This window comes from Phyllopteryx taeniolatus, chromosome 5 (genome assembly GCF_024500385.1).
Source record: "Phyllopteryx taeniolatus isolate TA_2022b chromosome 5, UOR_Ptae_1.2, whole genome shotgun sequence".
Lineage (NCBI taxonomy): Eukaryota > Metazoa > Chordata > Actinopteri > Syngnathiformes > Syngnathidae > Phyllopteryx > Phyllopteryx taeniolatus.
The window spans coordinates 17,518,618-17,532,880 of NC_084506.1; the positions used below are offsets into that span (position 1 = coordinate 17,518,618).

At 43.4% G+C, this 14,263-nt stretch overlaps 1 protein-coding gene across 4 annotated transcripts in view; it reads left to right on the forward strand.

Annotated features, from left to right (window-relative positions):
- Positions 1 to 14,263, forward strand: part of sema4ba (sema domain, immunoglobulin domain (Ig), transmembrane domain (TM) and short cytoplasmic domain, (semaphorin) 4Ba) — a 72,009-nt gene that overhangs the window by 13,655 nt on the left and 44,091 nt on the right. Inside the window, exon 2 of one of the 4 annotated variants that reach the window (XM_061773274.1) lies at positions 300 to 480. The exons of 2 other annotated variants lie outside the window; for them this stretch is intronic. The gene's annotated coding sequence lies outside the window, so the exon portion shown is untranslated. The remainder of the gene's footprint in view (positions 1 to 299; positions 481 to 14,263) is intronic. One more of the 4 variants, XM_061773273.1, reaches the window with a different exon arrangement.

Sequence of the window (14,263 nt, forward strand, 5' to 3'; positions counted from 1 at the left end):
ATGCTCAAGCCTCAGTGAAAATGGGCACTTTCCGGCTGCTTTTGTTAGCGCGTAGTTCAAAAAGAGGAGACTGAGCATTAGTGTCATCGTCTATAGAGGACAGAGGACGGCTTGACATCCCTCTCAAAGCCTGCGGTGCGTGAACCTTGGCGATAACACTGGCAAAACATCCTCCAATGCTCCACATCGCCACCAGAACCGCATAAACACATGCTTTAGTGAATATTCGGGAATGGCAGATGACTCCACGAGAGGGCTGGAATAACGATGTGGCTTGTGACAGAGACTTTTTGTTTTAGTTCCCCGTGGATGGAGCGTCGTTGTCTGCTGCCGGAGAAAAGCCAGTCTGTGCTGACCTTGGCCTGCAGTTTTCCTTTGCTCGGAGCCACAAAGAAAACAGCTGGCAGTTGCATTCTGGATGCCGGCGGCCTCCACAATGAGCTGCCTGTGTGATGCTGTCAGAAAAGCTTTGGCTGGTTGGTAAAGCGTGCTGCCTGTTATATCAATGCTGGAAAATCCGGGCCTCGGCGGAAGGTATCGCATGCCACGTTCGCGGCTACTTGTGGGCGATTCCCTGTGTTGAGTCAGTCTTCGAGTGGAATACCGAAGGGTTCCTTTGTAGGAGGGGGAATGGGGTGACACCGCTCTGAATCAAGTCCGCTGCAAGTAATAGAAGCTCAAGGATAAGATTAAATTATGCATCTGTGTAGCCAAGTAGCTCAAAGCGGTAGACAACCTGTTGCACATGACTAAATCGGTCCACAGGATTGGAAAAGACAAAGAAGACTAAATCATGCCGAGTTTCGTCACAGCTTAATCCCATATGCTGGCGCCATATGCACATGTTTCCATTTTGTCAGCGCATCCCAAGGGCACTTCCCCAGCGTGCCGCTTGTACTGTCATCTTGACTCTAGGAGAGATCATTTTAGAGTAGTTTTAAAACTAAATGCTATATTTTACCCCAAAGGCTTTGAGAGCACGTACGATTAAAATTTCGGTACTACAATCGAAATCCCTTCTGAATTGGATTGTGTCATTTGATTTTATCGGAAACATCTAGGTGCATCGTTCAGTAGACAAAATAGAGAGCAATTCTAACCACACGTCCTAAGCCAGACACGGAGTTACCTCTTTCTTCTTAATGGAACACGGCTCAGCACTATTCAAATGTTTTATGTGCTGCTTACTACAGTTGAACCTCAAAATACACTACTCTGAAAAAGTTCAGGACATTGAGCTTTGGCGTAAAATTTTAGGATGTACCTAAAATGCACTTTAACCTTTACAGGTGAACTTAAGTTGACCTTCTCTAAATGTTGGTCCAACTCTTTTAAGGTTTCAGTACTTTTTGCACAACTTGCTGTTGTCTGACAAGGAGATGAACGAAAACCTTCACAACAGGTCTTTCATAAATGAAAATTTCCATGGACATCTACTTCTACAGTATGCCTTTCTGTAACTCTTCCAGTCTCTCCACATCTCTGTTGCAACCTGCTGATGACAATCCTGTTGGGAGGCTTCAAACAGGATGTACTGTATCTGTTGCCGGGTTCGGACAATTTGGAATTCAACCAACATTTTGGGGAAGAAATATGGCTTTACAGTTCAAACAGACGTCATGCACGATGTCACACAATACAAAGGATTTGCTCTTTTACTTCTACTTTGAATTGTCATCTTTTTTTACGTCTTTTTTTCACGTTCAACTTCAAGTATGGCTGTTTATAACGTAATGTGTCATCTTACACCTATGTCATTCATCGTTTAAGTAAGAATGCTTTATAGTATTCCATTGTTAATTTGAAGTGGTTAAATTATTTGTATACTTGTATGACGGTTAGGATTTTATCAGTGTAACTTAAAACATCGCCTTACAGTTAATGTCTCTCTAAAGTGACGAGAAATAAGTCTTCAAAATTTGACACACCCCAGAGAAGTGTTGTTAACAACCCTTCCAACTTTAAATGATTCAAAATATTGCCAATTATATAAAAATTGTAAAAAAAAAAAAAATCAAGCCTGTCTCTCTACTCTCAAACGTGATGGGCATGTCTGCTGAATGTGGTGAAATCACGCCCCACTCAACTGTTAACCAACTACCAGTACTATAAAGGATGCTACTTTGTCTAGCATCTTTCTTATGCCTACACTTAAATACATGTTTGAGTCACGGAAATACAGTATATCCCTTTAAAGCCTCCAGTGGCTGGAATATTTCCCACCGGGTCGTCGCGGGGCTTTTCAACGCCATCTCTCTGTGATGTGTGTGCCGACAACGAGGCGCTCTAAAGTGGCCACGCCAGCAGTCTATTTGAAAGCAAGAAGTATTTTCCGAGTGGCATAGCTAGCTAGCTAACTGCACATCACAATTGTGCCTAATAACCATTGATGGAATGAAGGTGCTCAAGTTCTTACATAGTGGGGGAAGGGCGTCTCATGCTGGGGCCGAATTGCGCCACGGGGCCCCATTTTAGCCATGCCCAAAAAAATCAGGAAAACTGAAATGTTGAAAAACAATTTACCAGTATATCTCCACAATTGAATACTAAATAGCTTTGCATGTTTTCAGCAATTATCCTCAAACGTATAATGTATCGAGGACTAAATCTCTGAATTCAATTTACAGAGTGTTTGATAAAGGTTTTATGACCAGATGACCCTCGAGAGGAACTTTACAAACTATTACATGTTACTACATTGTCATGTACGTTATTTTAAGCAGAGAGCAGGAAATCAGAGCTTGACAGTGTAAACCGGTGGCCAAAGCATGGTTTCCATCAGTCACTTGTAAGTTCTCGTCTCCATGGCAGCAGTTATCTTAGATTGGTTGTCAGGTTCACCTAACACGCGAAAGGTCTCCGGTTCGAAACCGGGTGGATACAAGGCCTATTGGGGTTATTATTTTGCCATGAAAGACAACGCCAGGAAAAGGCGAAGCTCACAGGTACTGTCCACTTCCACTATGCTAATGAGGATTGCTTTCACTCAGCTTGAACGCATTGATAATGCTAGCTCGCCAGCCGGTTTGCCGGTCCTGTGAACAGAAAGCGCAGCAACACCGGTTTCCATAGCTTAGAGGCTTCACTTGAGTTTAGTTTTGAGGGCCAAAAGAACTTATCATCTGCTGTCCATTTCCTGTAAAAAACTACAAAAAAAGAAATGTATAGTTCCTTAGGACTTTGAAAACTGCAGCTGACAATTTAAGTGTCCTTAATCTTCTGCTTTTTTTTTTTTCATGTCACACAATGTATACTGTCTTTAATGTTTCAGTGTGCTAATGGAACGCAATGATAGAGGAAAGGGTTAATTTGCGAAGCAGGCTGTGCTGTGCTGCCGAGTGGCCAGGCACTTGTAACCTAAAGGTTAAACACAGGCCTTCAGGGAGTCCTATTACTGTGTACTCTCTGATGGGAACTCTGGAAACATGCATTCTGGGAGCACAGCGGGCTCCTGTGTTTATTCCCACTCCAGGACTGTGCGCGATGTGGGAAAGGGCCGTGAATGTGGAACCGGCCCTAGCACTGGGATATCTCTTAGATTGGTCTTTTTAAACGTGACTGCAGTGGTAGGAAGTAACGAAGTACAAAAGTATGAGTACGTCGTTACTGTACTTAAGTGGATTTTTCAGCTAGCTGTATTTTTCTTGGGTGCATTGGTGCCTTGAATTATGAATTTGTTGCATGACCACATTCCTAACTCAGACCACTTGTATCTCAAATCATCCATCACCCCAGTCAGGCCCGGTACCATTCTGCCCTCGAATAGCAAACATATACAAATAATTGACACCCTGGGATATACCGGCAATAAACTTTTTCCATGAAAAATGGGTGTTTGTTCTGCACTAATAATAGTTGTGTTTCGCAGAGGATAAAGAATATATATATCCATCCATCCATTTTCTTTACGGCTTATCCTCAATAGGGTCGCGGGCTGCTTGAGCCTATTCCAGCTATCTTCGGGCGGGAGGCGGGGTAAACCCTGAACCGGTCGCCAGCCAATCGCAGGGCACATAGAAACAAACAACCATTCGCACTCACATTCACACCTATGGGCGATTTATAGTCTTCAATCAACCTACCACGCACGTTTTTGGGATGTGGGAGGAAACCGGAGTGCCCGGAGAAAACCCTCCCAGGCACGGGAAGAACATTTTGAACCCCGGTCCCCAGAACTGTGAGGCAGATATGCTAACCAGTTGGTCACCGTGCCGGCCATTTTATATATATATATATATATATATATATATATATATATTCATCCATTCTCAACACGGGTTATCCTGTTCAGGGTCGCGGGGCACTGGAGCCTATCGCAGCTGACTTCGGGCAAAAGGCCGACAACACCCTGAACTGGTCGCCAGTCAGTCGCAGGGCACATATAGACACGGACAACCATTCGCACTCACATTCACACCGTCACTAACTGGGAACTGAATCCACGATGCCTGCACCGAAGTCAGGTGGGTGTACCACTACAGCATCAGTGACATATACTTGTATATCAAGTATCAGTATCAATCTGTACTTCTACTTAAGTACAGAGTGTGAGTACTTTTGCCACCTCTGCATGACTGCAGCTTACCTTTAACAGCATGTCACGTGTTTCTAGGAGGAACTCTGTCTTATTTGGAATGAATTTTGAGTGCTGTGAACCAGCGTGGGGCAACCATGCGGCATATGTTTGCACGTGTGTCGGCGCAATGAGAGAATGGCAATGCTGTCTTTCAAGGGCGTGTTTGCATAACCCCTTTTTTCTCACACCTGTCCCACTTGTTGCATGTTTAATAATCAAGGTCTACTTTCAAGTGCCTACGTTGACACTTGACCTTGGGGGAGAGGGGGGGGACTTGTTGTATAAGGTGTCATAGTCAGCACCGCGCTGTTGTTAGTAGTCGAGCTTGTTGTGCGAGAGCAGGTCTGATTAGTGGATGAGCCCTCTGGGCGGGCCCTCATTTAGCAGCTGATCGTTGTGATTTTTATATCATGGAGCATTCCATGATGCGCCTTTTACTTTGCTAATGGTGCTACTGACCCTTTCCCAACATTCCAAGTGTAACTGCAGTCACAGTTGTCCGATAGCTTCGCTGCAAACAAGACACACGTTTGGAAAATGGGAAATATTTGATACAGTAGAACCTCGTTCTGGGATGCTTGACCTACAATTGGAAGCACATTTTCAATCCTTAATTTATATAGTAATTTATACTTAAAAAGCAAAACAAAGTGCTTTACAGAGCAGGTGATAAAATACAGAATCGATAGTTGCTTGAGGAAGCGAAAAGTATGCAAAGGAGCTGTGTCCCTGGCATCTCATTATATCGTCCAAGATCCATAAACCGTGCAAAGAGGACGCATGCGGGGTGCACCTGTTATCAACCTCCCAAGCACCCCGAGCGCAACCCTCACCTTGCCATCCAAAAATGTGTCCTGCAAGGTCTCCACGGGGTATTTGCTACCAGAAATAGATGTGTGCTGCACGGTAAAATTTATTTTGAATGAAGGAACAAACCTATGAAATTGACATTGTACATACGTAGATAACGTTAATCTTTAACACTGGTCATTACGATGTATTCAGTTCTGTACTACTAAATTGTTATCTTTGTGAAGGCAAAAGGTTTTGGTGCAGCACTCGTGTAGGAGACATGGAGCTAAATCCCTGTTACGTATCCAACGAGAGATCTCGTGACTGCTGAGTCCGTAGCATATGATTCACAGCCTTCAAATGCTCCAACCACTTCAGCCCGCTCGCTTGATGGACTGGGTCCAATTCTCACCCGGTTTCTTGTTTATTTTTGCCTGTAATAAACAGCTCAACTTCAACCTCCAAGCACTTTAAAGATTTTATTTTATTTTTTTTTAAATCAGAGTTGCCAAAGTCATGAGAGGCCTGAGGTTGTTTTGCAGTGCAAGTAGGCATTGAGGTGATAACTCCAAATCATCCCCTCGATGAAAGTGTTTTCACACTTATTTAGAAACACTTCTGTAAGTCTGTCAGTATTTTCGGCTATTTAAAGTCTCTGTAAAGTGATAATAAAAGAACGTCTTCTAAATTTGACATACCACAGAGAAGTGTTGTTAACAACCCTGCTAGATTTGAATGATTAATAAAAAATAAAAACAAAATCACAAAATATCAAAGATGAACTCATGAACAGTCAAGCCGTTCTCTCTGTTTTTGAATAATCTGGGCCATTCTCTGCATGACGTGCGTACGCTCACGGCCGACAATGAGGCGCTCCAAAGCGGCCACGCTCGCAGACTATCCGATGGTAAGTAAATTTCCGTGGTGTCGGACTAATTAGCTAGTTAACTGCATGTCGCAATTGCACCGGTTAACCGCAAAGCGAACGAAAGTGCTCAAGTTCTTACATATTTGGGGAGGGGGGACTCATGCCAGGGCCCAAGTGCGTCACTTGGCGCTGTTTTGGCCACGCCCCAAAAAATCCGGAAAACTGAAAACATTATATAGTTTAGCGCTGTATGTCCATAGTCGAGTACTGCATAGTTCTCAGTCTTTGCTTGTTTTCAGCAGTTATATTAACAAATATTTAGCGTATTTAGAAACAAATCGGCGGCACGGTAGACGACTGGTTAGAGCGTCAGCCTCACAGTTCTGAGGATCCGGGTTCAATCCCCGGCCCCGCCTGTGTGGAGTTTGCATGTTCTCCCTGTGCCTGCGTGGGTTTTCTCTGGGCACTCTGGTTTCCTCCCACATCCCAAAAACATGCATTAATTGGAAACTCTCAATTGCCCGTAGGTGTGACTGTGAGTGCAAATGGCTGGCAACCAGTTCAAGGTGCACCCCGCCTCCTGCCCGATGACAGCTGGGATAGGCTCCTGCACGCCCGCGACGCTAGTGAGGAGAAGCGGCTCAGAAAATGGATGGATAGATGGATAGATGGATAGAAACAAATCTCTGAAATTATTGAAATCACTTTACAAAGTCCTGAAATATATGTGTTCAAGAGGTTCATAGATGAGGTACATACATGTAAAATTTTGGGCAATTTTTCTACAACACACCACATGCTATAAAACATCCATTACTTCAATAATTTGTCCAGTTTCACGAGTCCATTTTTGTGTTGTTGCTGCACTTGAGTAATGTAGTCCAGACCTCAAATCTTCTGCACTTCCTTTTTCCAAAGCGGAAGAAGGCACTACGCCTTTTGTTGATCGTATCTAGTGTCCTTGTGATGGATTTCACTCCACTTCAAATGCACTGATGTCAGGTTATAATGTACAGTGTGTTCCTTTTTTCAACAGTATAACACAATTTCTTTTTCCTTACTGTTATCAGGCTCCATTCAGAGGGCTAGAAATAGAGATGGATGTGGAACTACACAATGGAACACTCCTGTACAGCAGTGCCCTAAAAGCCTCCAGCGGTAGAAAAAGGACACAGTGCAGATCTGACAGACAGGCCAGCAGGGCTCATGTTTTTGGAAGAGAGGCACAGTAAGATAGCAATGTCTGAATAATTCATCCTGTCGGCTCGAAGATGTGATATTTTAAGACGCGGTGTTTCGTGTGCAGTGTGAGTGGCTCCCGGGCTTACGTCTGCTTCTTTCTTTCTCTTTCTGGCACTTCTCCACCAGCCAGGTCCAGCTCACAGTTCTGGGCGCACTTAAAGACTCGCAGTGAGGAGCATTTACCCTTCTAGGTTATGAGCAATAAATTTAGGATCCAAATAACAATCAGTTCTTTCTATTTGAAGTGAATGAATATTAGCGATACACAGGATGTAAATCTGACTGCTTTAGGGTGGATTTTGTTATCGCTGTAAAAAGGCCTGTGTTGTGGTCGCTCCTTATAGGATGAAATCTTCTGATGACGTCATTGTACTGATACAGTGTAAAGTGCACATCAAATCTCCTGTGGGAACCACTCAGCTTTTGTATACTTAAGCTTTTATGTGGAGGTTTTGTATAATGACATTAGATTTTTCAACCACCTTATTATGAACAGTTCAGAATGTCTGAGTGTTAGCGCACAACCTCCAGGCTTCTGCTAGAAAGCAAGGGGGGAAAAAAACAAGAAATGCATACGAGAACATCTGAACATTATTTGGGGTTAATCAGAGGCCCGTTAAATGATGGCATGTATATGCTGACTCCCATTTAACATGAGTTTGAATGTCATTGGTTAATTCTTAACACAACTATATCCAAGTTATAAGAGGTTGTGCAGGCGGCACGGTGGCCGACTGGTTAGAGCGTCAGCCTCACAGTTCTGAGGACCCGGGTTCAATCCCCGGTCCCGCCTGTGTGGAGTTTGCATGTTCTCCCCGTGCCTGCGTGGGTTTTCTCCGGGCACTCCGGTTTCCTCCCACATCCCAAAAACATGCATGAATTGGGGACTCTAAATTGCCCGTAGGCATGACTGTGAGTGCGAATGGTTGTTTGTTCCTATGTGCCCTGCGATTGGCTGGCAACCAGTTCAGGGTGTACCCCGCCTCCTGCCCGATGACAGCTGGGATAGGCTCCAGCACGCCCGCGACCCTAGTGAGGAGAAGCGGCTCAGAAAATGGATGGATGGAAGAGGTTGTGCACACTTTAGTGACCACTTTTTTTTTTTTCCTGTTTATTTGTACTTTCCCTCTTGAAAATGTTTTTTTCAGTTGAGTTGTTCAGGTTACAGGCCACATTAATTGTGGAAAAAGTTTAGAAATTATTTATCTTTATCTTATTTTTTTCTATTACATATGTGGCATTTGAGCAGGGGTGTCTAGACTTTTTATATTCACTGTTGCAATTAAGTCAAATAAAAAGCTAGTTATAAATAGAGTCACCTTTAGTTTCCACTGTCTAAAGTTTCCTGCCTTGGTTTGTATCACACAAGATCACGTATGAAGTTAAAAAAAAAAAAAGATTCATAATTCATCACTTCCTGTTGGTGTGGCCACAAGGTCCACATCCTGTACTGACACCTCATGTATGAGAAGCTGTCTGAGCGCATGTTGCGGTACCTGCCTAAATGTCACTGTGAGGCTTCTCCACTTTCCCGAAACAGATAATTTCACCGCCATCTCTCCGTGACATCAGCTTCTACCTACGTGCCTCGGGTCGAGGGGGCTGGAGTGCGGTGTGGACACTTTACAACTGAGATTGCATCTCAAACCCACACAAGTGGGTGGGGTTTCTTGCCACAAAATAAAAAAGTACATACAGCTCTGAGGGCTGTTTTTGAAGTTCACACGCTAATCTCTTAGCTTTGGCGTGCGATTGTTACAGCAAGGAAAATAACTCTCAACTTTTAGGACTTAATATTACCTTTTTTGTACCGTATTTTGAATGCACCAAATGATTTATGCATTTGCACAATGATCATCTCATCGTGTGATGTTGTGAGGTCTGTCCATATACCCGCAGCCTAGCGCTCTAAACTCTTACATCTGATAGGCTGCTAATCCACTTATTATGCTTGTCTGGTTAAATAGAACAGCCAGCCAGCCTTTAAATCATCTCGCCTGAGGATCAATGCAGGCCCCATAATTTTGTTCTGTTTCCGACTGTGTCGAATGTGACTGAAAGAGGAAACGGGGTGTAAAATCATTGGGAATTAAAATGGCACTCAGAAGAGCGCGGACCTCTGCCAAGGTGGAAAAATCTCTATCAATATGACACTTTTGGCTCCTGCCTGTAACTGTAAGGCAAGGCAAGTTTATTTGTAGAGCACAATTAATACACAAGGCAAAAGTGCTTTACAGTTACATTAAATTACAAGAAGACAAATAAAATCATTCCGTAAAACATAAAAATAACCATTTATTAATTAGATTAAAAGCCAAGGGAAGATAAAATACTTTCAGTTGTCATGTAAACCTAAGTAGAATTGTTTTCAGCCTAGATTTGAACACTGTTAGAGTTATGTCTCACTGTCATAACAAAATGGGTCCCAGGATTGACCCCTGAAGAACGCCAAAGGTCATACCCATTTTGACCTGTAATTGGTAGTTCATACAGAATTTTGCAATAGAAGAAAAGTACTTAAGAATTAATTATAGTTACTTATAGTTGAGGCGGCACGGTGGTCGACTGGTTAGAGAGTCTGCCTCACAGTTCTGAGGTCAGGGGTTCAATCCCCGACCCCGCCTGTGTGGAGTTTGCATGTTCTCCCCGTGGCTGCGTGGGTTTTCTCCGGGCACTCCGGTTTCCTCCCACATCCCAAAAACATGCATGGTAGGTTAATTGAAGACTCTAAATTGCCCGTAGGTGTGTGTGCGAATGGGTGTATGTTTATATGTGCCCTGCGATTGGCTGGCAACCAGTTCAGGGTGTACCCCGCCTCCTGCCCGATGATAGCTGGGATTGGCTCCAGCACTCCCGTGACCCTTTTGAGGATAAGTGGCTCAGAAAATGGATGGATAGTTATAGTTGGGCAGCTTGGTGGATGAGTAGTTAGCTCTTCCGTCAAACAGTTTTGAGGCTGGGGTTCGAATCTCAGCTCTGACCTTCCTGTGTGGATTTTGCTTGTTCCCTGTGTGCTTGCATGGGTTTTCTTGCGGTAGTCCAGTGTTAAAATTAAAAGTACTAACTATCTACGAGACCTGGATTATTTTAGAGGAACAACTACATAGCAAAAGGAACATACAGTACACAGTGGTTGTTCCAAGAATACTCCTCAGAGCTTGTGTTTTATACATTTATAAGTCACACCCTATTATTTTCACTAAACATGGACTATTCTGTATCTGACTAACATTGTTGTCTTACATCCAAGGAAGATGTTACATCTGACTTCGTCCACCATTGATTTAATTGAACAGAAACTATCCTGCCAACCACAAACGTATGCAACAGTCAAATCAGCCATGAGTCAATATTAAGTATGTCAACGAATGTGAGACATACAGTTATGTAAAAATGTACAGAAATAATCTATGTTTGTCTACATTTTCCATTAGCCGGCTTCCTCCCACTTTCCTAAAACGTGTTAAGTTCTTTGAAAACTAAAGTGTCCCTAGATGTGAACGTGAGTGTGAATGGTTGTTTGTCTATATGTGCCCTGGGATTGGTTGGTGGCCTGTCAACGGTGAACCCTGTCTCTTAAGCCGCCAGTTGGCTCCAGCTCACAGCTGAGGAAAAGCATTGTAGAAAATGCATGGATTGTTATAGTTGGAGAAGTTGTAGTTGGATGGGTGAAATCACCCGACAACACTATGCCTTTGGAAGCACTATTAGAGCTGGGAGAGAGGTGGGATGACACCTGTGTGTAAGGGAATGTCGTAATGCTGGGACAGGGGTCTGCACTCACTTCTCCCGGGCCTGTCGTGTTGAGAGCAAGTTGTTCATGTCATACCAGAAGCTAGAAGAATCTCATTACCTGATTACAGAATGAGGCAATATCTCCAAACTTCACTGGGTTCTGTGTAAAAGGTACACACTGATAAATGCTGGCATCATCTGTGATGGCCGACGCATCACTTTTGCTAAATCTCTATGTATCTCAGACTGTGTGCTAGCATCGCAGATGTCTGGTTAATCAAAGTGACTTTGTGCTCGTTTGTCCATCCAGTAGACCTACTATGTTTGATTCTCGTGTTTCTCAGTTTTCATCATTATCAATCAGAAAAGGAGAAAAGGGTGTTGAGCAGGCTACTTTTTGGTTGTCTTGACTGACAACATTAGCTTGACTGCATTAGCCTTGGCAATTGAGGGGCACACTTGAGTGACAACAACTCATCTGCCCCGTATGGTTTTCCTGATAGGCGGGCCTCACGGGTCACATCTGGTCGTCCGGGATTCTGGATATCAATGATTGGAATTCACTCTACATATCTGTCTACTAAAAGATTCACACAAGGGCTCAGATGACTGGGATGCCAAGGCCTGAGTGTGACTCCAGAAGACGGAGGAATGCGCATCCCCGCTATTGATCCTTACTAAGTGAGGTCAGTGAATGTGGGGGGCGGCTGGCCCACTCACAGACCCCACATAAAGGAGACTGCCTTCTCCCACAAAGTGAATTCAATGTAGTCTGAATATGAAATAAAGAAGGAGGACTTAACTTGTGCTTTTGACATTTTAAACTCGGAAATTAGGATTGGATTAAGCAGAAAAACTGCATATATAAATAAACATGTATTACCTGTTTGACACAGATTTAGTTTGACTTTTGTACACTCAATGAGCAAATAAATGTAGTATTGGCAGAATTATCTTATTAGCAGGAGTGCTTAATGTTGTCAGGTGTGACTGTGAGGTCACATATTGAGATCATCCTTTCGTCAGCACCGCCTCCATCACTGTCAATATTCCACTCCGGTAAATGGGTTTATAAGGTAAACAAGCGGAGACGTTCAAAGTGGGAGAGTTTCAACAGGCCTGACCTACTTAAGAGTTCCACCTGGCACACACGTGACCCTTCACAAAAACAAAGATCTCTGATATCTCAAAACACTGTTCTGTGCAGTTGATACCTGTGTATCTTTTTCTTTCTCTCCAAAAATAGTCCAGGTCAGCAATCAGAATATGCTACATTTGCTGCACTGTATAAGGCTGTCTTTGCAAAATTCTCTCATGCCATATCAGGTGTCCATGACAGGCTGTGAGGTGATGTGGCTTCTGAGTCTCGGAGGCTCAAAGGCGCACTACGTTTCGGCCTGCGGTTTACCACGGATGACAGTTCACTTCTGATGCAGCCCCTGATGTTTGTCACGTTCCGTCAAGCCATCCCATCTCCCCGTGTTGTCTCACAACCATCCCGTTTTGTCCACGGGGGCCTGAAATGGGGCTACCATTGCCACCGGGAGCGTATTGAAAATGTATCTAAAGTTTCACAAAGTACAATCCAAGGCCCAAAAGTGCAATGACACACACAAATATAGAAAGATTTTCCTTAAAGTCAACATAAAGTCAGCCGACTTCTGATAGATTCCGAAAGTGTTTTCTCCATTTGGGTAATGGAAACGGCAAATGGAAAAGACTCTTATGACAAGCTCATCTGTGCATCTCATCACAGCCCACTCTAATGGGCTTTTCCGTCTCGCTAGGATACTTGGACATGTGAACGTCCTCACAAATGTCACTTCCAAACATTGCCGCACTATCCTCTTCAAGGTGAGTTTGATTGTGCTGAGAGCAGCGACGCTCTTTTCTTGGGCTTTTTCATGATGGCCAGTGGTGGAATATTTTCCTTGCAGCCACTTTGAGTTTTTTAACATCCATTTGCAGGCCGTGGCAGATTCATCAGCACATGTTACACTTCTGTTTTGCATGCGCTTGGAAAGGGATTAACAAGGTAAATATGTGCAGTCGTGTCCAAATCTGGCTTTTGCAACAAAGGGATCATGGTTCAACCCTTCAAGGCAATAAAAAGACTCATAAGAACCTGCGGGCTTGCCATAAATGTCATTGAGCCCCCCATGTCTGTTAGGAGCTGCATTGCAAACATTTTTTCACTAATTTACTGTATGTGTGAGGAAGCTATTAAGTAACAACAACTCTGAAAGATTCGGGAGTCCCCTTCTTATTTTTCTCCAAACAGCCGCTGGTCATTGAATAGGTCATTTCAGCTCAGTCAGCCTCCGATGGCTGGATCACTTTTCACACAACTGTGTCACAACTGTGTTACTGGATAATGACTCATGCCAATTTCATGCCAGAGTTTTTAATCCGAGTTTAGGTTTAATCTGATGCATTTTGACAGGGACCTTTACTTGCTTGCTAGCAACAAAAGTGCACAAAGTACCGTGGTTGGATTAGTTACTCTCAGGTGTTTTTTTTTTTTATTTTTATTTTTATTTTTATTTTATCCAGACAAAAAGTCAGACGAAAACCAAAGTTAAATCAGTGTAAGTTGTGAAGCTTGTGCTAGTTGAAAGGCATCAAGAATTTTAAGGCCCTCTCAGACAAGTACCCTTTGGTTTACTAGAATCCAACTATAGTTCATTATTTATCCCCCTGGATGAGACTCTTTTGATCATGTGTGAACACGTTAACGAAACACAGGACTCATACCAAATGGTTGTTGATCCGATCCAACGTGCAAATCAGGTTTGCCCTCGAATGGCATAATGGTGAAAGTAATTAAAGGTAGTAAATAGCAAACGAAAACCGCTGTCACCGAACACATAAAATATCTTCTCAGTTAATCGTGGGTGTCCGCCCCCAAACCAGACGTCTGTCAAGTACCAATACTGACCTGTGAGAGGCAGCCACACTACTGGAAACTACAAAGAAGAAAGAAGAAGCTAGGCTAACTGCTAGCTGATCTGGTAACTACAATGTGGTTGCAATGCTTTTCCTTGTCATTT